Here is a 23,660-nt window from a genome sequence, read left to right on the forward strand (position 1 = left end):
ACACTCTGAAACCATAATCACAGAAAACTAGCCAATTTGATCACAAGGACCACAGTCTTGTCTAACTCAGAGAAACTAAGCCATGCCGTGTGGGGCCACCCAAGATGGTCGGGTCATGGTGGCGAGGTCTGACAGAATGTGGTCCACTGGAGAAGGGAATGGCAAACCACTTCAGTATTCTTGCCTTGAGAACCCCGTGAACAGCATGAAAAGGCAAAATGATAGGATACTGAAAGAGGAACTCCCCAGGTCGGTAGGTGCCCAATATGCTACTGGAGATCAGTGGAGAAATAACTCCAGAAAGAATGAAGAGATGGAGCCAAAGCAAAAACAATACCCAGTCGTGGATGTGACTGGTGATAGAAGCAAGGTCCAATGCTGTAAAGAGCAATATTGCATACGAACCTGGAATGTTAGGTCCATTAATCAAGGCAAATTAGAAGTGGTCAAACAGGAGAGGGCAAGAGTGAATGTCGACATTCTAGATATAGCGAACTTAAATGGACTGGAATGGGTGAATTTAACTTAGATGACCATTATATCTACTACTGTGGGCAGGAATCCCTTAGAAGAAATGGAGTAGCCATCATAGTCAACAAAAGAGTCCAAAATGCAGTACTTGGATGCAATCTCAAAAATGACAGAATGATCTCTGTTTGTTTCCAAGGCAAACCATTCAATATCACGGTAATCCAAGCCTATGCCCCAACCAGTAATGCTGAAGAAACTGAAGTCGAACAGTTCTCTGAAAACCTATAAGACCTTTTAGAACTAACACTCAAAAAAGATGTCCTTTTCATTATAGGGGACTGGAATGTAAAAGTAGGAAGTCAAGAAACACCTGGAGTAACAGGCAAATTTGGCCTTGGAGTACAGAATGAAGCAGGGCAAAGGCTAATAGCGTTTTGCCAAGAGAATGCACTGGTCATAGCAAACACCCTCTTCCAACAACACAAGAGAAGACTCTACACATGGACATCACCAGATGGTCAACACCAAAATCAGATTGATTATATTCTTTGCAGCCAAAGATGGAGAAGCTCTATACAGTCAGCAAAAACAAGATCAGGAGCTCTAACTGTGGCTCAGATCATGAACTCCTTATTGCCAAATTCAGCTAAATCAAGGAAAGTAGGGAAAACCACTAGACCATTCAGGTGTGACCTAAATCAAATCCCTTATGACTATACAGTGGAAGTGAGAAATAGATTTAAGGGACTAGATCTGATAGACAGAGTGCCTGATGAACTATGGACAGAGGTTCGTGACATTGTACAGGAGACAGGGATCAAGACCATCCCCATGGAAAAGAAATGCAAAATGGCAAAATGGTTGTCTGAGGAGGCCTTCCAAATAGCTGTGAAATGAAGAGAAGCGAAAAGCAAAGGAGAAAAGGAAAAATATTCCCATTTGAATGCAGAGTTCCAACGAATAGCAAGAAGAGATAAGAAAGCCTCCCTCAGTGATCAATTCAAAGAAATAGAGGAAAACAACAGAATGGGAAAGACTACAGATCTCTTCAAGAAAATTAGAGATATAAAGGGAACATTTCATGCAAAGATGGGCTCAATAAAGGACAGAAATGGTAGGGACCTAACAGAAGCAAAAGATATTAAGAAGAGGTGGCAAGAATACAAGAAGAACTGTACAAAAAAGATCTTCATGACCCAGATAATCACGATGATGTGATCACTCACCTAGAGCCAGATATCCTGGAATGTGAAGTCAAGTGGGCCTTAGAAAGCATCACTACAAACAAAGCTAGTGGAGGTGATGGGATTCTAATTGAGCTATTTCAAATCCTGAAAGATGATGCTGTGAAAGTGCTGTATTCTATATGCCAGCAAATTTGGAAAACTCAACAGTTGCCACAAGACTGGAAGAGGTCAGTTTTCATTCCAATCCCAAAGAAAGACAATGCCAAAGAATGCTCAAACTACCGCACAATTGCACTCATCTCACACGCTAGTAAAGTAATGCTCAAAATTCTCCAAGCCAGGCTTCAGCAATACATGAACCATGAACTTCCAGATGTTCAAGCTGGATTTAGAAAAGGCAGAGGAACCAGAGATCAAATTGCCAACATCCACTGGATCATCAAAAGCAAGAGAGTTCCAGAAAAACATCTATTTCTGCTTTATTGACTATGTCAAAGCCTTCGACTGTGTGGATCACAATAAACTGTGGAAGATTCTGAAAGAGATGGGAATACCAGACCACCTGACCTGCCTCTTGAGAAACCTATATGCAGGTCAGGAAGCAACAGTTAGAACTGAACATGGAAAAACAGACTGGTTCCAAATAAGGAAAGGAGTACACCAAGCCTATATATTGTCACCCTGCTTATTTAACTTATATGCAGAGTACATCATGAGAAATGCTGGGCTGGAAGAAGCACAAGCTGGAATCAAGATTGCCGGGAGAAATATCAATAACCTCAGATATGCAGATGACACAACCCTTATGGCAGAAAGTGAAGAGGAACTTTTTAAAAAGCCTCTTGATGAAATGAAAGAGGAGAGTGAAAAAGTTGACTTAAAGCTCAACATTCAGAAAACTAATATCATGGCATCTGGTCCCATCACTTCAAGGCAAATAGATGGAGAAACAGTGGAAACAGTGTCAGACTTTATTTTTGGGGGCTCCAAAATCACTGCAGATGGTGATTGCAGCCATGAAATTCAGACGCTTACTCCTTGGAAGGAAAGTTATGACCAACCTAGATAGCATATTAAAAAGCAGAGACATTACTTTGCCAACAAAGGTCCATCTGGTCAAGGCTATGGTTTTTCCAGTGGTCATGTATGGATGTGAGAGTTGGACTATAAAGAAAGCTGAGTGCCGAAAAATTGATGCTTTTGAACTGTGGTGTTGGAGAAGACTCTTGAGAGTCCCTTGGATGGCAAGGAGATCCAACCAGTTCATCCTAAAGGAGATCAGTCCAGGGTGTTCATTGGAAGGACTGATGCTGAAGCTGAAACGCCAATACTTTGGCCACCTCACGCGAAGAGTTGACTCTTTGGAAAAGACCATGATGCTGGGAGGAATTGGGGGCAGGAGGAGTAGGGGATGACAGAGGATGAGATGGGTGGATGGTGTCACTGACTCGATGGACATGAGTTTGAGTAAACTCCAGGAGTTGGTGATGGACAGGGAGGCCTGGCATGCTACGGTTCATGGGGTCACAAAGAGTCGGACACGACTGAGCGACTGAACTGAATGAAATTCACTGGAAGGACTAATGCTGAAGCTGAGGCTCCAATACTTTGGCCACCTGATGCGAAGAGCCGACTCATTGGAAAAAACCATGCTGGGAAAGATTGAAGGCAAAAGGAGAAGAGGGCGGCAGAGGATGAGATGGCTAGATAGTGCCATCGACTCAATGAACATGAGTTTGAGCAAAATCCAGGAGATAGTGGAGGACAGGAAAGCCTGGCATGCTGAAATCCATGGGGTTGCAAAGAGTCGGACTAGACTAAATGACTGAACTACAACAACAAATGAAATTTTAATATCACGGATATGTTTAAGAGCTGATGGGATTTACTTGCACCGTGCAATAAATTCCAGAAACATCTTCAAAGTTCTGGTTGATCTCTTTTCCTAGGACAGAGTTATACTCCTAGAGCCTTTGGTGATAAATTAAATCTTTGACCCTAGGACTATTTCCTTGTGGAGCTTCTGATTTCATAGAGTGGTATCTGCATATCTCCTCTGTAGTAAAACCTCATTGACTTGTATGAGAAGACTAATAGAGAATAGGAAGATATGAAAAAAGAGGAAAAATAGGATCCACAGAGGCTATATCCACTTGATAAATTCATGCAACTGAATAAAGTCAATGAGGCGTGAGTCAGGCATAGAATGTAGAGAAGGTCAGTGGCTGAGAAAAGGGGAGGTGACCTCTGAGGAGGATGAGGATGGAATACTGAGAGAGGAGGTGATGGACTTCAATGAGTGTGACCTGGAGAGAGTATGCACCAGTGTGAGATCTGCTCAACCATTCACGGGAGATTTTAAATCAAATGATTGGGTGTCTGCACGTCTTTGGTATGAAATCTGGACTGGCCCAGGGGTAGAGGTTGATTTGGTAAGATAAATGAATGAGGTTGGTCCTATGGGGCTTTGCGGGGGAACAGTCAAATTGCTCTGGTGGATGAAACAGAGACCTTCCTGGCCGTTCTCTTCCATGGTCCCTTCTCTGGGTGGGGCGGGAGGCATTCCGTTCCCTCTGATACATTCTCTTTCTCTTCCTGTGTCAGCCCACAAATAGATATTCTTTTGCCTCCAGATAACAACGAACCCAAACCCATGCATTTTTTTTAAGAATTTTTATTTCATTTATTTAGTTAGTTTTGGCTGCACTGGGTCTTCGGTGGTATGCAGGGGCTTTTCTCTAGTCATGGCAAGTGGGGACAGCTCTCTAGTTGTAGCGTGTGGGCTTCTCATTGCGGTGGCTTCTCTTGCTGTGGATCACAGGCTCTAGGGCACACAGGCTTCAATAGCTGCGGCCCAGAAACTTAGTTGCTCCACAGCATGTGGGATCTTCCTAGACCAGGGATTGAACCCAAGCCATGTGTTTTAATTCCTACCAATCTGTGCCCTGCTTCCAGCCAGGCCTCCTTGCTAAGTGAGGACAGAGGCAAACAAGGCTCTCCAGACTCAGGTTGCGCATCTTCCCCCAAAAGTTTCCCTGCTGAGGCTTTAACAAGTGAAAATTTGCTTTTTAAAAAAGTGCCCTGCAAAGGGCAGCCCTGTATTTCTCTGTGACTTGAGCAATGTCACTACTGCCCAGAGGATGGAGGGAGATAGGATTTACTGCTTAAAGGGCCCCTCCATAAGTCACCAGCCTCAGCAGAGATGCATATCCATAATTTATGGAGGAAGTGATCAATCACTAGAAAACACATCCTGCCCAGTGAGCTGCTGGCCTCGGGACTCCTGTCAGCCCATCACGCTGAACTGAAGGGTCTGGGCCAAGGACCTGGTATTGCCTTTCTCTGCCACTGGTGTTTAGAGCACAGACAGGAATTTTGTCATTGTCTCAGACGCTTTAGAGGCTTCCTGAGTGGCTCAGATGGTAAAGAATCTGCCCGCAATGTGGGAGACCTGGGTTTCCTATCCCTGGGTTGGGAAGATCCCCTGGAGAAGGGACTGGCTACCGACTCCAGTGTTCTTGCCTGGAGAATAGCTAGATAGAGGAGCCTGGCAGGCTACAGTCCATGAGATCACAAAGAGTCAGACACAACTGAGCAACTAACATTTTCACTTTTCAGAGGCTTTATGACCTCTAATGGAGTCCAGGCTTGGAAAATAGGTTCATATAAGGGAAACTAGGAGAGGCAGAGGGATCTATACTTCATCAGGTCTACCTTAAAGGGAGAAGATTTCAGCTATTTCTACAGGTGATGGGGAAGCATGCAGGAGTCAAGTCTTCCATGTGTGGCCAGAAATGAGATTTGGAGATTGACGGCTGGTGGTCAAGCTGAGGATACAGAGACATACAATGAGCATTGGCTTATCTAATCCACTTGCAAAATAAAAGGAGGGGCAAGAGGGACACTGAAGGGAAAGCAAGGGAACAAGTGAAAGACAGAAATAACCAGAGAAGGAAAATGAAAATGAACTCTTTACTCATTAAAGAACCAAAGGGAGCAAGAAGAAGTTGAAAGCTAGAACCATAATATGTCTAGAATTGCTCAACAATGTGGCAAACTTGGCCCAGATATAATATTATTCTCATTTTCAAAAGCTCAGGAACTTTAAGAGGTATCTGTTTTGGATCCCTACAATTTACAGAAATGGAAAAACCCAGACACCAGAGCAATTCAGCAGACTTTCACAAGTCACTGGCCTGAGCTCCCGCTGTTTCTTCAGACCATACACACCTTCCTGCCCTGGTTCCCATCAGGTCCTCTGGAGAGGAGGAGGCTTTGACCAATAGGAGCAGCCGGGAGATATTTTCCTCCTGGTTCCATTGAGACTGTAAGGGCCTCTATGGGCGAAAGTGAGAAGCAACTCGCCCCCCCCCCCCCCCCCCCCCGCCGATCCCCGTCCCCGTGTTCTTTGTTCTTCCGTTCAGGACTGTCACTCCTCCCCTAATACAGCCAGTTAACAGAGACATCATTTATACCAAGATATCAGTGGAATTTCCTCTTCTCTGTGTTTTCACATTTTAATGGAGACCAAGTCCTAAATCTAAAAGAATGAATTGCTAGGAATGGAATTTTAGTCATCGCCAGCCTTGTGAGTAGGCTGTGCATGCGTGCATGCTCTTGCTCAGTCATGTCCAACTCTTTGCAGCCCCATGGACTACAGCCTGCCAGGTTCCTCTGTCCTTGGGATTTTCCAGGCAAGAATACGGAAGTGGGTTGCCAGTTCCTCCTCCAGGAGATCTTCCCAACCCAGGGATTGAACATACACCTCCTGAGTCTCTTGCATTGGCAGGTGGATTCTTTACCACTGCATCACCTGGGAAGTCCCCATGAGCAGGTGCAGGCAAATCACTGGGCCCAGGCAAATCACTCTTGATATGGCCTGTTAGACAATGAAGGATCCAGCTTCTGCCCAGGTTGACTTATGTCCACCTGTGATACTTGTCTCCCTTCTCAAACACACCACCCTGTCATCAGCCCCAGGGCCTTTGCACTTGCTCTTGTATCTATCTACAGCTCTCTTCCTTAGCCCTTCGCATAGTTAATAGTCCAGGACTATTTATCCCAGGACAATGTCACTCCTTCAGGGAAATCTTCCCTGCTTCCCAAGACAAGGTCTTGCTCCCTAACGGAAGCTCCCCAGGACCGCACACCACACCTCCATGCCTTCTTTGTCCTAAAGGCCTCAGATCACAACAAGCTTGACAGTTTCCAGATACTTATAAAATATCAGTGTGACTAGGGTATAGTGGGCAGGAGGGCTCAGTAGGTCAGAGAGGCAAATTAGCTAGGCCCAGGAAAGCTTAATTCAGGATTTTATTCTAAGGACAATCAGAAAACACTGGGGTTTTAGGGCAGTGGAGTGGATTTATATTGTAAATAATTGCTCCAGCTACTGTGTGGAAATGGATGGAGGTAGGAGACAACCTTAGAAGCTGAGAGGTTAGTTGGAACACTGTTGTGCTCTGTGCTAAGTCACTTCAGTTGTGTCTGACTCTGCGACCCTATGGACTGTAGCCCACCAGGCTCGCTTTCATGAGATTCTCTAGGCAAGAATACTGGAGTGGGTTGCCATTTCCTTCTCTAGGGGATCTTCCTGGCCCAGGAATCAAACCCGCGTCCACTGCATCTCCTGCATTCCAGGCAGATTCTTTACCACTGAGCCACCAGGGAAGCCAGTGAATTGTATGAGAGGTATTTAGTGGAGGTGCAGAGGAATAAACGGATTCAGTGCATGTTTGGGAAGAAGATACCAAAGATGTATTCAGATTGAATGTGGTGTTTGAGGGAAAGAGAGCAACTAGTTTTTTATTTGCGTAACTAGTAAATGCAGCACTGTTTATTGACATTAAAAAGATTGATAGGAGTAGGAAAGTGAGGGAAATCGATGATGTTTTGGGAAGTTAAATTTCAAGTCTCTTAGACGTCCAAGTGGAAATGTCAAGAAAGCAGATGGAATTGCTAAGAAAGGTCAGAGCAGGAAAAAGATATTGTGCAATTATTGATCTATAGATTGGTTTACCAGGCCAAGGTTCCTACTATTAAGTACAATGGAGAAGGGGACTGATATCAATGTTTGCAAGTTAGAACCTTGGAGCCTGAGTGAGTGAGAAGGGAAGAAAGGACCCAAGAGCAGTGAGAACAGGGGAAACATCAATAGCATAAGAGAATCGAAAGCATCAGTGAGTGACTTCTCTGGTGGTCCAGTGGTTAAGAATCCATCTGCCAATGCAGGGGTCATGGGTTCGATCCCTGGGCCAGGAAGATTCCACACGCCGCAGGGAGACTAAGCCCCTGCACCACAACTACTGAAACCCACACACCTAGAGCCCAAGCTCTGAAACAAGAGAAGCCACTTCAACAAGAAACTTGTGCACCATACCTAAAGAATAGCCCCCACTTTCTGCAACTAGAAAAAACCTACCCTACATACAGCAACAAAGACCCCATTGCAAAAAAAGGAAAGAAATCAAAAAGCAACAATGCGGTTACGTAATTGCTCATGTAGCAGATCCAGAGTAGGCGAGATGGAAGCACAGAAGATGGTTGTCAGAGAGTGGATTTAAGAGACAGAGACCTTACACATTCCAGATCCCAAGCCTTTGCTATGCTGGTGATGTTGGCCTGCTCCAAAACATCTTCCCTCCGTTTCAGCACCAGCCCCTCCGTGGATGTTGTTACCCACTCTGTAGCTTTAAACCAGCTTGATGCCCTTTAAGTCGCCTACACACTGACCACGAAGTAGCCACTGAACAGGCTCCATCAGCGATCACCTTCCCACATCACTCCTGCTGCTGTGGCTCTGCCTGATTCCTCACCCTGCAGAACTCTGTGGGGCTCTTCTCCTCTTTGTTCTGGTCTAGAGTCTCGGTTCCTTTATCCACGCGACACCATGCCTCCAGCTCTGGATCCTCTCAGATGGTAACTACTACTGCAGTCCGCTTTTTGGAACTCCGCCTCTGGCTGACATGGCAGCCCCTCCGGCTCCACCTGGTTCTCCACGAGGGAAAGGATGAGAAAACACCCACGACTTCCTCACCCTCCCTTCCCCACAGCCTTCCCTCGCAGATGCCACACTGATGAGCTCCTCTTCCCGTTTTCTCTCTACGCCTGAGAATATGCTCCCATCAGCTATGTAAACATATTCCTCTGGCCTGCTTTGACTGTAGGAATCTTATGCTGCTCCTTATTCCTTTTTTTTTTTTAAACACCTTTATGTGAAATTTGATCTTGATCTTTTTGTCATTCATTTTTACATGGAATTGGTTGCTTTCCTTCCTTGCTTCATGGCTCTCGAGCTCCCTCTTCTGCTGTTTTTGTGAAATGTTCACAACATGTTCTTTCTGACAATTTCTCCCTGGTCTCTCCTCCCTCCCTCTGAACTTTCTTCCTTCCTTGCCTCTGTTGACCCCTGATGCTCACTTTGAATCTTATTCCGGGCAGTTTCAATTCAGTGAGGGGTGGTGTCATCTTAGAAGAAATTTCGTCCGATTAGCATTGAAAGTTCATCAGGTCCTGAATGCCAGGACCCTTGGAAACTCAGCAGGGGTACACAGGCTGGCAGAGTCTGAAAACCTCCTGGTTTCAGCAGCTGTTCTCAGGTTGGCCCTCCAACCTCCAGTGCACACCTGTCTGCTTATGGTACCCATCAGATGCCCGCTGCTTTCCTTTGCTTTCCCAACACACGTGTGGCTATAATTCCAGTCTTGGAATTTTGATGGTTTGACTCTATCTACTCATATTTACTGCTCATACAGATACTTTGTCAGCTAGCTTTTTTGTAGATGTTGACCATAGATTTGAAGGAGTTGGGGCTTTTCCTACCTTGTTGGTCTGTTTCACTTTATAGGTATACTTGTGTCTAGTCGCTCAGTCATGTCCGACTCTTTGCCACCCCATGGACTGTAGCCCACCAGGCTCCTCTGTCCATGGGACTTTCCAGGCAAGAATACTGGAGTGGGTTGCCATTTCCTTCCAGAGAAATGACAAAATTATGCCACCACTGTTGTTTTCCCAGACTCCCTTGGGTTACCTGTTTAAGCCTTTTAACAATCCTCTTAAGTACTTACCATCATTATTCTCATTATATAGATGAGGAGACCAGAGCTTAGAGAGGTTAAGCAGATTTCCCAAGGTCAAATACTGTAATCAATAGAAATCAGATAGGAAAGTGCCATCACATGACCAGAGGAATAAGTAGAAACTGGACAAATGATCAATAGGGAGAAACCTGTTCTGAGTTGAAAGAATAGAATAGAGAAAGTCCTGAGGCTTTCCTGCTTCTGAGGAATCAGAAGTCAGTGTGGTTACAGGCTTCTGAGACACAAGGTGGTGCATGAACAGGAATCAATGTAGATTATTCAGGACACTGCAAGACAGGGAGAGATTTTGGATTTTATTCTATATGCGATGCAACATCATTAATAAGGCTGTCTGCAGCCTTCCAAAAGAGCTTGGAGGAAGGATCACTCTGCTCCACTTAAAGAACAGAGTATCTTTGCGGTCTTATCCTTCCAGTTTTATTAATGTATAATTGACATACAGCGCTGTGTAAGTTTAAGGTTTACAACATAATGATTTGACTTACATACATCAAGAAATGGTTACCACAGTAAGCCTAGTGAACATTCATCACCTCATATAGATTAAAAAAAGAAAAAGGAAAAATATTTTTCCTTGTGATGAGAACTTTAGGATTTATTCTCTTAACAACTTTCATACATAACATATAGAAGCATTAATTTTAGTAACCATGTTGTATGTTATATCCCTAGTACTTATAATTGGAAGTTTGTATCTGCTGGCTGCCTTCGTCACCAAAGAGATTACATAATTATGGACTATATTCCTCACACTGTACCTTTCATTCCTATGACTCACACTGTACCTTTCATTCCTATGACTCATTTATTTTGTAACTGGAAGTTTGTGCCTCTTAATTCCCTCATCTATTCACTCATCTTCTCACCCCCACACCTCTATATTAGGTATCTTTGAATGTAAAAAATGATTAGGCCACAGAGAAGATGAATTTTGTTGTTATTCAGTCACTAAGTGGTGTCCAGCAGCACGCCAGGCTTCCCTGTCCTTCACTGTCTCCTGGAGTTTGCTCAGACTCATGTCCATTGAGTTGGCAATGCCATCCAACCATCTCACCCTCTATCATCCCCTTCTCCTCCTGCCTTCAATCTTCCCCAGCCTCAGAGTCAGCTCTTCAAATCAGGTGGCCAAAGTACTGGAGCTTCAGCTTCAGCTTCAGTCCTTCCAATGAATATTCAAGGTTAATTTCCTTTGAGATTGGCTGGTTTGATCTCTTTGCTGTCCAAGGGACTCTCAAGAGTCTTCTCCAGCACCACAGTTCGAAATCATCAATTCTTCGGGGCTCAGCCTTTTTTATGGTCCAACTCTCTTAAACGCATACATGACTACTAGAAGGGGAAGCATCATGAGAAAGGAGACTAGGGAGCTTGGCTAGGGGCCAGATTGAGAAGGCCCTGGACAAGAACTTACTCAGTGGGTTCCTGGGAGCAATGGCCTTTCTTCACACCAAGTGCTTTTGGGAGAAGAGTGGTGACAGAGCCGCAGTACCTGTGACACAGTCAGAATTAAAGAGAACCACTGCTTTACACTCAACAGAGCAGAGCATCTTTTCAGGAGGCTGCTTCCACTTTTACAGCTTTCCAGACTCTGCCTGAGAAGGTCAGCCCCACTCCCCTGTTGAGATATTTTGGGTAGTAATGACTCCCTTTCTCGCTGTTCACATCAGTTGCCTTTTGTTACAGTCACCGAGGCTTTGTGAGCTGCCTTTGTGAGAAGTGATCTGTATAATATTCGGCATTTTCCTATTCTTCTTTAAACCTCACAAAAGTATCAGAAAAAATGGAAAAAAAAAAAAAAGGATGATGCCTATGACACGGGTATTATTTTTATCTACATCTCATGGAAGAAAGATGCTTAAATGCAGTGGGATTATTTTTCTAGGATGTCAGTATGCAGTAAACAGATAAACCAGACTCCCTTTTCTACACCCTTGCTGATGAGTTTACTTCTAGAGCTGCTCTGGGTTTCTACTCGAAACTCTACCTTCTTGTTTTAAGTCTGCAATCATTGGGAATCTCTGTGGAAAGGCCACTGAATGAAGAGACAAAGGCCATAAACTGAAAGAAGATTGAGACAGGTCTAGTCAGCCAGGGGTTATCATGTGGAAGAGAGTGCAAGTATGAGAAACTGCCGCTAGTGGGCACCAGTGGGATGTGGGCACCAGCCTGGCCAAGGGAGTCTGGGTGAGGCACCAGGAACACCTGCCACCTCGGCCTAGGTGGCACCACTGCCTTAATATTTCCAACAACACTTTGGTCTGGTTGTAAAAGGATCTACTCAGTAATCAGTCAGTTCAGTCATTCAGTTGTGTCCAACTCTTTGTGACCCCATGGACTGCAGCACTTCCTGAACATTACCAACTCCTGGAGCCTACTCAAACTCATATCCATTGAGTCAGTGATGCCATCCAACCATCTCATCCTCTGTCATCCCCTTCTCCTCCTGCCCTCAATCTTTCCCAGCATCAGGGTTTTTCCAGTGAGTCAGTTCTTCACATCAGGTGGCCAAAGGATTGCAGTTTCAACTTCGGTGTCAGTCCTTCCAATGAATATTCAGGACTGATTTCCCTTAGGATGGACTCGTTGGATCTCCTTGCAGCCCAAGGGACTCGCAAGAGTCTTCTCCAACACCACAGTTCAAAAGCACCAATTCTTCGGTGCTCAGCTCTCTTTATAGTCCAACTCTCACATCCATACATGACCACTGGAAAAACCATAGCTTTGATTAGACGGACGTTTGTTGGCAAAGTAATGTCTCTGCTTTTTAATATACTGTCTAGGTTTTTCATAACTTTTCTTCCAAGGAGCAATGGTCTTTTGATTTCATGACTGCAGTCACCATCTGCAGTGATTTTGGAGCCTACTCAGTAAGATCTTAGTCTTTTTGGAAATGTTAACAAAGACTGTGACATTTGTTTGCTCTGAGATTTTGTCTTGGGGTCATGCTCTGGCTTTGGTCTTACTGCTAAGCGTGGTTGCGGGGGCAGAGGAGAGGGACTGCTCTCCTACACTCCACTTCATATGAGATGATGGTGATGGTGATGATGATGGTGACATATTTGTCCTTCTAAAATAATGAGATGGATGTGCTGTGGAGGCTGGCAGAAGGGCTTGAAAGACCACCTCCTCCAAGAATCTTCCATACTACAAAAAGGAGGCAACATTTTTTTCCTCTTGCCCATCACTCAAAATCCCTTCTAGAATCACTGGCATAAATGTTTGAAATAAATCTAAGCTGGAGGCACAGATTTTGTTTTCATTGTTGTATAGTATTCTTTTTAAAATAACATTTTGAAGTAGAAACTTTGGAATCAGAAAAATTTGAGCTTAAATCTGAGTTAACTTACTTATTTTATATCTTGTTATCTTAAGCAATTGACTTAGCTTTACTTAACCCTTCTAAGTCTTGGTTTTCTCATCTGTTTAGTGAAGATAATAACATCTGCCTTATAGTGTTATTGTGAAAATTATAATACAATTATTTATGCTTACTAATAGAGTAAGTACTTTTTTGTCTCTTTTTCTTTTATCTCTTTTGGGGCTTCCCTGCTAGCTCAGTTGGTAAAGAATCCTCCTGCAATGCAGGAGACCCCGGTTTGATTCCTGGATCAGGAAGATCTGTTGGAGAAGGAATAAGCTACCCACTCCAGTACTCTTGGGCTTCCCTTGTGGCTCAGCTGGTAAAGAATCTGCCTGCAATGAGGGAGACCTGGGTTCGATCCCTGAGTTGGGAAAATCCCCTGGAGAAGGGAAAGGCTACCCACTCCAGTATTCCGGCCTGGAGAATTCCACAGACTTCAGTCCATGAGGTCGGAAAGAGTCGGGCATGACTGAGTGACTTTCAGTCTCTTATCTCTTTTACTTGCCTTGTGTAATGTCAATGCACACAGGAACCCCAAGGGTGTTCACAGGGGAAAATGAAAGGCATAACTTCCAATAATCCTTTTATTGGTAATGATCAAATCCCCCACTGAACAGATACAGTCCTTAAACCTTCGAGGTTTGTGTTCCATCTCTCTAGAATGTTAGAACCAGAAAGGGTCTTCAAATTGGTCTACTTAATAAAAGCTCTTTATTTTCTAGATGAAAAAAATTGTGTCCACAAAAGTTGAGATAACTAATTCAAAGTCATTTGGCTAGATGGGAGCAAAGCACAGATTATAATTTATTCTAGTTCATCTTTGTCTCTGTTATCCTAATAGCTGAAATTGAAGACACCAGGATTTTCTCCTGCTAAATTTTTAGCTTGAAAAAAGGAAAAGAATCTGATTTCTCTTCCCACTTCATCTTGGCTCCAGATCATGTGCCTAAGTTTTTAAATCAGAGGACAATGGAATAGACATGATTATGGACATTTTCGAAGAGCAGCAAGAGCAAAACAACTCCATGGAACTCAAATACTTTTTTTAAAAAAATAATCTTTGCAGAATCCAGTAAGGAAACACAAGAGCCCTCCCGGACCACCCACATGGTTGTACATCCAGAAACATCCAGAAGGAGGCCAACAGTGTGACCCAGAGAGGAGGCAAATTAAAGCACACAGCAGGGAATGAAACTGGCACACCTGCATCATCAATAACTAGGGTTTGTTTGAGCAACTGTAGCCCTGAGAGAAGAAAAAGAAAGAAAATTCCACTATTGTAGTTGATTCAGAGAGAGGCATGCTGCAGTTTCTTTGATATTCTACCAGAGCTATCTGCAACAAGCAGCCAGGCTTGAGAATACACAGCTGTTTTGTGGGAAGGTTAGCATTAAGACCAAACGATGTCAGGAAAGCTCGATGGGAGGGACCCGGTGATTTCTACACATGTGACTTGGATGCAGGGCAAGACTGCTTACCCCTGTCAGGCTTGTGCGGCAACCATCTCTGTACCATGCCCTGGGGTGGCCAGGATAGTGGCAGGAGATAGACCATGGTCTCCTTGATCTAACTGGAGAGACACAAGGCAGCCCCACACTAATGATGCTAACTGCCAGGACCATCAAACCCCAGTGGCCGGTGAGTGAAACAGCCGCGACAGCAGGAGGAATTGGGCTGAGCAAAGACCCCCTGGGGTGGAGCTGAAGGAGGACTTGAATTAGACAGGAGGTCCTGACTCTCTCGCCCTCCTGACCACCTGCCTCTGGGCCTGTGGAATTTCACCTTGAGAGTTCACGTAGGGCCACTGTAGTATCGTCCATTACTGCCCTCCTCATGTTCCTACGCAGGACTGATAGAAAAGTTGGGAACCTGAACTCCTGCTCCTCTGCCACCTCCTCGTGTTCCCACACTGGCCAAGGATGCCTGGGAGGCTCTTCACCAGTTCAGCCTTAACACCGTACGGTAATGATGGTGTTGTGTTCCTGCTAACACACTCTTCAAGCCCCGTGTCTTCCTCGCAAGGAAGACAGACTCCTTCCTACAGAAAGGAGTAAGATTCCAGAAAGGGCAGAAATTCAAAGGTCCAGGGGATACAGTGGTGAGCAAAGCAGACAAGGTCGCTGTCTTCTTTGAGGTTACAGTGCAGTGCAGTGGACACGGTCACTTGTGTACCTGTGTGATTGTGTGTCCGATTATACCTGCTCTGGAGGTACAGTCTTGTGAGAGCTCAGGTAAGGGACGGGGATACAAACTAGTCCAGGAATGCAAGTGGTCAGAGTTTTCTTTGAAAATGGGTGATTAAGCAATGGTGTGAGAGGTGGAGATGGGGAGAGAGCATCTGGACGTCCACTAGCACAGGAAAGGTGACACATTTGAGAAAACTGGACAATGCTGATCAGTGTAACTAGAATGCAGACAAGACTGGTCAGACACGGGTTCCAAGAGCCAAACCAAGACCAGATGAGGCAGGTCTTGTGGCTCACATAGACAATCTTCAATTTTATTTCAGGAACAATGGTGAGTCACTGGGGTGTGTTAAACAATTGGATTTGTGGTGCAGTATCTATGAAGGGTGGAGCAAGGCATGAATGTTTAAAGCAGGCTTGCCTCTGACCGATACGAAATAGTGCATTGAATCTCTCTCAAAGGTGTGTGTGTCTTTCTGCAGGAGAACCTTAAAACTGTAAGGGGAGGCTTTTATACTCTCAACATCTTCATGGAATCTCTGCTCTTGACTGCCCAGATGGGGTGAACCATCTGGAGAAAGTGGAGCCCTCTTGTGTGCTGTACGTCTGCCCTCCTGTGTTTCCTTCAGAAATCCACCCCTCTGTAAGCTGGAGCTCGATCGTGGAGTAACTCGGGAGGTGACCAAGGAGCAGGGCATGGGTCAGGTCTATGGGGAAACCACGGCCAAGTTCCCACGTGGAGGAGGGTAACTGGAACTTCCTTACCCTCACTCCCAGCCCTCCGGGGACAGGTGTTCAAACCTTGGGTTGCCAGCTAACATGAACAGCTATGGAGTTTGGGCAATAATTCAGTATCCATTTAAAGTTAGCAACCTAAAAATTGAGCAAATCCAAAAAGATGACTGAAATTAGTGTCTTGAGGCACACCTCAGCTTAGAGAGCTCAAAATTAAGAAGGAAACTTTGCTGCTGCTTCTGAACCCCTGCTGCCTTTTTTGGTTCATCCCCGAGGACTTTCTCCCTCCTCTTGCCCTTTCTTCAGGCATCTCCCGGCACAACCCACTTCCTCTCCTCCTCTTCCCAGCCAGCAACTCCTGCTCACCTACCCAGTCTGTCTCCTAACCACTTTCTTTTCTCTTTTTTTTTAACTCTCATTGATTTCCTTACAGAATGGAACCGAAAAAAGGAAAATATATGAAGAAACTGTACACAACAATATTATGTCAAGAAGAACTTCCTCAGCATCAGGTCCAGTACATGGTAGATTGAGTTCCCAAGAAAAATAATGAGACCAATCACCCAAGTTATTTAAAAATCAACTGGACAAAGATACGGAGGATGTGCTGGCAGGAAGGCCCCAGTCTCAGTCACATTGGAATGAAGAAAATGACTCTAATCTGATTCTTCTCTTTTCATCTTACTTTTGCTCTGGGCTGAATTCTTTAACTCATGCTAAAATCAGTTCTACCCAAAGATAGCAGGATACACTACTTTCCTGTGGCCAAATTCATCAGAAACTAGAACAAAAGCAAGGAGTGGGGATATTAAAGAATCCCTTTTTCTTTTACTTTTTTATACCTTGGCCATACTGCACAGCATCAAATATCCTAGTTCCCCAACTAGGGATCAAATCCATGGAATTCCCTTGCATTGGAAGCTTGGAGTCTTAACCATTGGACCTCCAGGGAAGTCCCAAGAACCCCTTTTTCAACTATCAAGAAACACCGTGTTCCCATGGGAGAAAATCAATGGAGTTCCCATTCTTGGCCTGTCTTGCTTCTGTGATCAAAGGAAAAACTTTCTGGAAACAGGAGGGTAAATTCTGCTAACATTTCATGGTTAAAAACTTCTATGTTATACATAGCTTCCTGCAGTGTCTGCATATAATTTTTGTCCATCAACAAGTAAAATTTTATCCCCAAAACAGCATGTGTTCTCCCATTACATGTTTATGGCGATTTCTCTGAAATCCATTTATTTTTTTTATACAGCTTTGCAGAACATTGCAGAAAACTTTCAGACTTAAAATGTATGAAATATGAGCATTTCTATATTGGGGCAGATCAATGTCCTTGCCACCTAGCATTCTACGGTCCAAGCAAAGATGTTATGGTTTTCTATCTTAGCATCAACAGATAAACATATCCCTTTACTTGACCCAAGACATCAATGAAAAATCTACCATGATTTGATAATCAGATAGTACCTCATACTTGAAGCACTTATACTTTATAAATTCTTTCACTAATATCCACTCTTTTGATTTTCAATTTGAATGTTATTAAGTCCAGTTTACAAATGAAGGATCTGAAGCTCAAAACCGAGGAAATAATTTGCTCAATGAATGATACAGAGATAGCAAGGACAGACTGGAACACAATCCTGGATCTGTCTCCAAAACCCTGGGTTCTTCCCATTCTACCATCTTGCCCTTCTTGGGGAGTTAAAGGAGCCTCAGCCTAGAAACATGCAGATGATGAGTTTTAGATGCTGAATGCATCCTTTCTATATGTCAAACCAAAAACCTACACCCTCCAATAGACAGGTTGTATCAATAAAAACAGTGTTCTACAGCATCAAAACATGTATATTATCAAGGGTGAAACAGATCACCAGCCCAGGTTCATGCATGAGACAAGTGCTCGGGGCTGGTGCACTGGGAAGACCCAGAGGGATCGGGTGGAGAGGGAGGTGGGAGGGGGGATCGGGATGGGGAATACATGTAAATCCATGGTTGATTCATGTCAATGTATGGCAAAAACCATGACAATATTGTAAAGTAATTAGCCTCCAACTAATAAAAATAAATGGGAAATAAAAAGCAGTGTTCTAATCACTGACCCAGATGAAATAGCTGCTTATCTACTTTCAAGTATTTTTCATTCATGGGGAATCAAGTATGCAAATTAATTTGAACTTTGTGTCTCTGGGTTGAAGGAACTCACCTGGTTCCTGAAAACAGGATCCATTCTGCCTGTTCCCTTTTTGGGACCCTCTCCTCCTGGCCTCTTTACACCCCCAGGACACCTACAAGTGTTCCTACTGAGAACACTGTGTGTTGGAGTAACAATAGCTTACCCCTGATTAGATTTAAAGGGGAGATCAAGAAATGTAAACCCACTCAATGCCTTGAGCAGGAACTTACTGTCTCCTGCAGCTGACTGGTCCTCTACCATTTCCAGGGACCATCAAAAACTGCCAAAATTGACCCTAAGTGTTGCAAAGAGTAAAGGAAACAACCTTATGAATGTGGAATTAATGCCTTGCTGAAGGGAGTGTTAGTCACTCAGTAATGTCTGACTCTGTGCAACCCCATGGACTATAGCCTTCCAGGCTCCTCTGTCCATGGGATTCTCCAGGCAAGAATCCTGGATTGGGTTGCCATTCCCTTCTCCAAAGGATTTTCCCAACCCGGGATGGAACGTGGGTCTCCTGCATTGCAGGCAGATTCTTTACTGCCTGAGCTACCAGGGAAGCAACCCTACTGAAGGGAACCTCGGTAAAAATTTTAACAAGGTTAACCACTACCCCTGAGTGTAGGCAGGACCTGACACCTGCTTCTAAGTAATAGAATATTGCAAAGGTGGTGGGATGCTATTCCCAGCTGGACTTGGTGAAGTAAACACTCGTGTTCACAGGGCTCATCTCTTAAGATTAAGATAATGGTGTGCGGCATTGTTTTCCAGTTTTTGTTGCTTGCAACAGGAGTTATCCTCACTGATATTATACCACTGGCAAACTAGAAGTCTGGTTTCCCAGGTTGATCTCCACAGCAACATAGATCAATCAGAATTATAGATTTTTAAGGGCTGAAAAGAACCCACTGAGTTTCTAGTCCAGCACACTTTCTTTATGAATTAATAAAGTCTACAGTGTTTGGAAAAGAATCCTCAAGTAGGTGACAAACTATATATCAAGACCAAATTTCTTGACTTGAAGTCAAATGAATTTTTTCGACTACTCCACACTTCTTCAATAATACATTAAGAATCTTTTAGATAGTGATATTTGATAATCAACTATGTGCTCAGATTTCTGCTCTCCCTTTAAAAAGACAATATTGAGAAATACAGCCCTTTGAAAAAATCAAAGAAAGGCATAAGAACATCTGTGCAACCAACAAAATAACAATAAAATTTCTGTGCCACCTCCAAACACTCTTAAGACTTTGTAGGACTTATATTTTCCCACATCTAACTTTCTCAATCTTCAAAATAGCCTATTTTTTCCAATTTTTTACTGTGGTAAAATACACAGAGCATAATATTCATAATAAAAGTAGTGAGTAGAAATCTAGTTGAACTATACTTGTTAAGGACCTCTTAACTGTGTATTTAACTCCAATACTTTGGCCACCTGATGCAAAGAACTGACTCATTGGAAAAGACCCTGATGCTAGAAAAGATTGAAGGTGGAAGGAAAAGGGGACGACGGAGGATGAAATGGTTGGATGGCATCACCAACTTGATGGACATGAGTTTGAGTAAGCACCAGGAGTTGGTGATGGACAGGGAAGCCTGGCATACTGCGTTCCATGGGATCACAAAGAATCGGACATGACTGAGAGACTGAACTGAACTATGTATTTGCAATTACTCCCTCTTTTCCTTCGTGCTATCATTGTCATGTATTTTAATTTTATGTGTGCTATAAATACACAAAATATTGTTACTATATTTGCTTTAAACAAGCATGTATCATTTAGAGCAGTTAAACTTAAGTAACTTTTTATTGAAAAAGACTTAATAGGCTATTATCCCCTCTCTCCTGTTTCTCTTCTTCCCTTTTATCAGCCATCATATCATTTATTGCAAGATATATTTTAGTCAATGAACTTGATCACAGTCTAATTTAATTGACAGGTTCTTAAAATCTATTTTAATAGAACTATTTTTAATGGGATTCTGGATATAGGATGGAGGTAAGAAAGTCCTTATTTGACGATAATTTTCAATTCCTTGTCATGTAATAAGTAATTTCTGAATTATAGCTATTAATAAAATTAAATTATCTATCCACAAAATGTAATATTATCTAGAAATTGTAAACTTTTCTTTGGTCATTTTTAAAAAATACATAGTTCTACATGATGCTGGAGCCAGAAGTGATAATTTGGACCTCCCATTTTACTTGTTTTCAGTGGGAAAAAAAATTATAATACCAAGAAACTATTCTTTTTAGAAAGGAACCAGTGAAAAGCACTGGATCAGGAATGATCTCTAAATGTGGATTGGAGTTACATCTGCTTCAAGAGGGCTTTGGGGACCTGTTTCAATCTGATTTAATTATGGGATGTACATTCAAATGTAAAGGAAAGAGATTTTGCTCCTGGCCATAATAGAATAGCTAAAGCATCCTATCTTTTATTCTATTCTGTAACCAGCTTGTCCTAATGGATATCTACAGAACATCCTACCCTAAACTGCAGAATGCACGTTGTTTTCAATTTCACATCTGATACCCACCATAATAGATCAGATGCTAGGCCATAAAATAAGAATCAACACATTTGAAATCAAGGAAAATATGTTCTCTGACCAAAATACATTTAAATTAGATATTTATAGCAAAAAGATATTTTTAAAAATCTCCACATATTTAAAAATTAAATAACATACATCTAAAATGTGTCAAAGAAATCATAAAAGAAATGAGAAACATGTTGAATTCATGAAAATTAAAATACCATATCAAAATATGTATGATGTAATTAAACAAATGTCTGCAATGTATCCATGTACAGCATAAGAAATATGACCAATATTTTGTAATAACTATAAATGGAGTGTGTATGTGTTAGTTGCTCAGTCATGTCCAACTCTTTGCAACCCTATAGTCTATAGCCCACCAGGCTTCTCAGTTCAAGGAATTAATACTGGTGAAAGAGTGGGTAGTCATTCCCTCCTCCAGAGGATCTTCCCAACCCAGGGATCGAACCTGAGTCTCCTGCATTGCAGGCAGATTCTTTACCATCTTAGCCACCAGGGAAGCCTATAAATGGAGTACAGCCTTTAAAAATTGTGAATCACTGTGTTACACCTGAAACATGTAATGTTGTAGCTCAACTATACTTCAATTTAAATAAGTAATTAAATAAAAAGAAGTGTCTGCAGGAAAACTTATAACTTTGATTGCATTCTTAAATGATAAGCATATAAAAATCAGTGTATGACAAAGATATTATAAGAAAAGACAACTACAGGCGGACATCCCTTCTGAACATGGATTTTTTTAATTATTTTTATTTTTTTTTTTTATTTAGAAGGTAAATCCAACAATATATTAAGAAGCCAAGAAATTATGATCAAGTGGAAGCAGATATTTCACAAAAGAAGACACATGAATGGGCAATAAGCATATGAAAAGATGCTCAACATTGTTAGTCACCAGGAAAATAGAAATACAATTACCACTTCACATACACTAAAATGACTAAAGTTAAAAGGCTAATGATACTATGTGTTGGTGAGGATACAGAGCAACTGGAACTATTGTGTGTTGCTAATGGAAATATAAATTAGTACAAATACTTTAGAGATCATTGGGCAATTTGTTAAAAATTTAAATCTACACTTACCATATGATCTTGTAGTTCTTCTCCTAGATACTCACCTAGGAGAAATGAAAATGTATGTCTACAAAAAAGACATTTGTTCACAGAAACTTCATCCTTAGTAGTCCAAAACTGAACACTATGCAAGTGTCCCTCAACAGGTAAATGGATACATTGTGGTATATTTATACAATGGAATACCACGCAAAAACAAAAGGAAAAGACTACTGAAATGCACAACAATGTGGAAGAATCTCAGAAACCACAGGCTGAATAAAAGAAGCCAGAAACAAAAGAGTATATGCCATATTGTTCCATTCATCTATAAATTTTGAGTAGGTACACCTAATCCTTAGTAACAAAACACAGAGGTTTCCTGGATCTAAGAGTGAGGGGCATTGAGTGGAAAGGGATACGAAACCATTTGGGAGGGTGATAAAAATGTTCTGTACCTTGATCATGGTGATGGCTACATGGATGCATATATTTGCCAAAACATTAAACCATACACTTAAAACAAGTGCATTTGATTGTAGATAAATCACAATAAAGTTGGTTTTTAGAAAGAAAAAACAATAACAAAAAAGAAGTCAGCTGCAGGGGCAAAAATACTCTTCCTCATTCAGATTACTCCCCAGATTACTCCTCCAATTACTCAGATTTTTCACGTGGTATTGGTCCTTCCAAAGGACAGAGTGCTGAATATGCTGATGAGCCCATGTGCCAAACTGACAGCTTCCTTTTAGTGACATCCAACTGCCAGAAGCAGTGCCTGAGAGATGTCTTTGAGATGTCCTTTAAATGGGTCTTATGTCTATGAACACTGGAAGGATGGCAGCTCTGCTTTCCTGTCTCGGGGGATGAAGATGGCGTTCTGATTTAAGGACTGAGTAACTTCCTTGTCAGCATAACCAATGTGTTCTCCCAATGGCTGTAATCAAGGGAGACTTGCTCCCTGGCCCCTAGCAGTGAGCAGACCTTCTCCCAGTTTGTTAGGATGGAGCAGGAAGAGCTGGCCGATTATGCAGAGGGAAACCAGAGGTGTTATATATCACCGTTGCCACATAATTCTCGCACTTGTCAACATCTAGTCGTCTCTATAACTCAGCCATGCTTTAAAATGGCAAGCAGTTGTTTACTGGAGCCAACAGAGGTCTAGCAATTATAAAACTAATTACTAAGATGTCCCTGCAAAAAAAAAAAAAAAGCAGCAATGAATAAGTATTCTCCTTGCAGTTTTGTTTTTTTTTTTTTTTTTTTACTAAGTTGTTATCAAGAAGCAAGTAACTTAGCTGGCATCCCCAGAGAGGGTCATGGTGTGATTTTAGAGAAGACACATAGCTGAAAGGAGTTTTTCATGAATATTTTCCACTTAATGTACCAGGGATGTTGAGAAGCATAGTTCCAGGAAGAAATAAACCAGACAATGAAAGATACTTTACTGAACTCAAGGATTTACTAAATAAAGTGGCTCAGCCAGTAAAGAATCTGTCTGCATTGCAGGAGACCCAGGTTTCATCCCGGGTTCAGGGAGATCCCCTGGAGAAGGGAACGGCTAGCCACTCCAGTATTCTTGCCTGGAGAATTCCATGGACAGAGGAGCCTGGTGGGTCACAATCCATGGGGTTGCAAAGAGTCGGACATGACTGAGTGACTAACGCTTTCACTACTTTCACTTAACTTCCTCATCAAAACTGACGTTCAGATCAGAATACAGTGAAACAAGGAAAGGAAATGTGGGCAGTCTGAAAGGAGCCATCTGCTTCAATTCTGTTTAAAATGTTGTGAAGTTTGGTAGCTAGAGGGA

This window comes from Muntiacus reevesi, chromosome 2 (assembly GCF_963930625.1).
Source record: "Muntiacus reevesi chromosome 2, mMunRee1.1, whole genome shotgun sequence".
NCBI classification, from domain to species: Eukaryota; Metazoa; Chordata; class Mammalia; order Artiodactyla; family Cervidae; genus Muntiacus; species Muntiacus reevesi.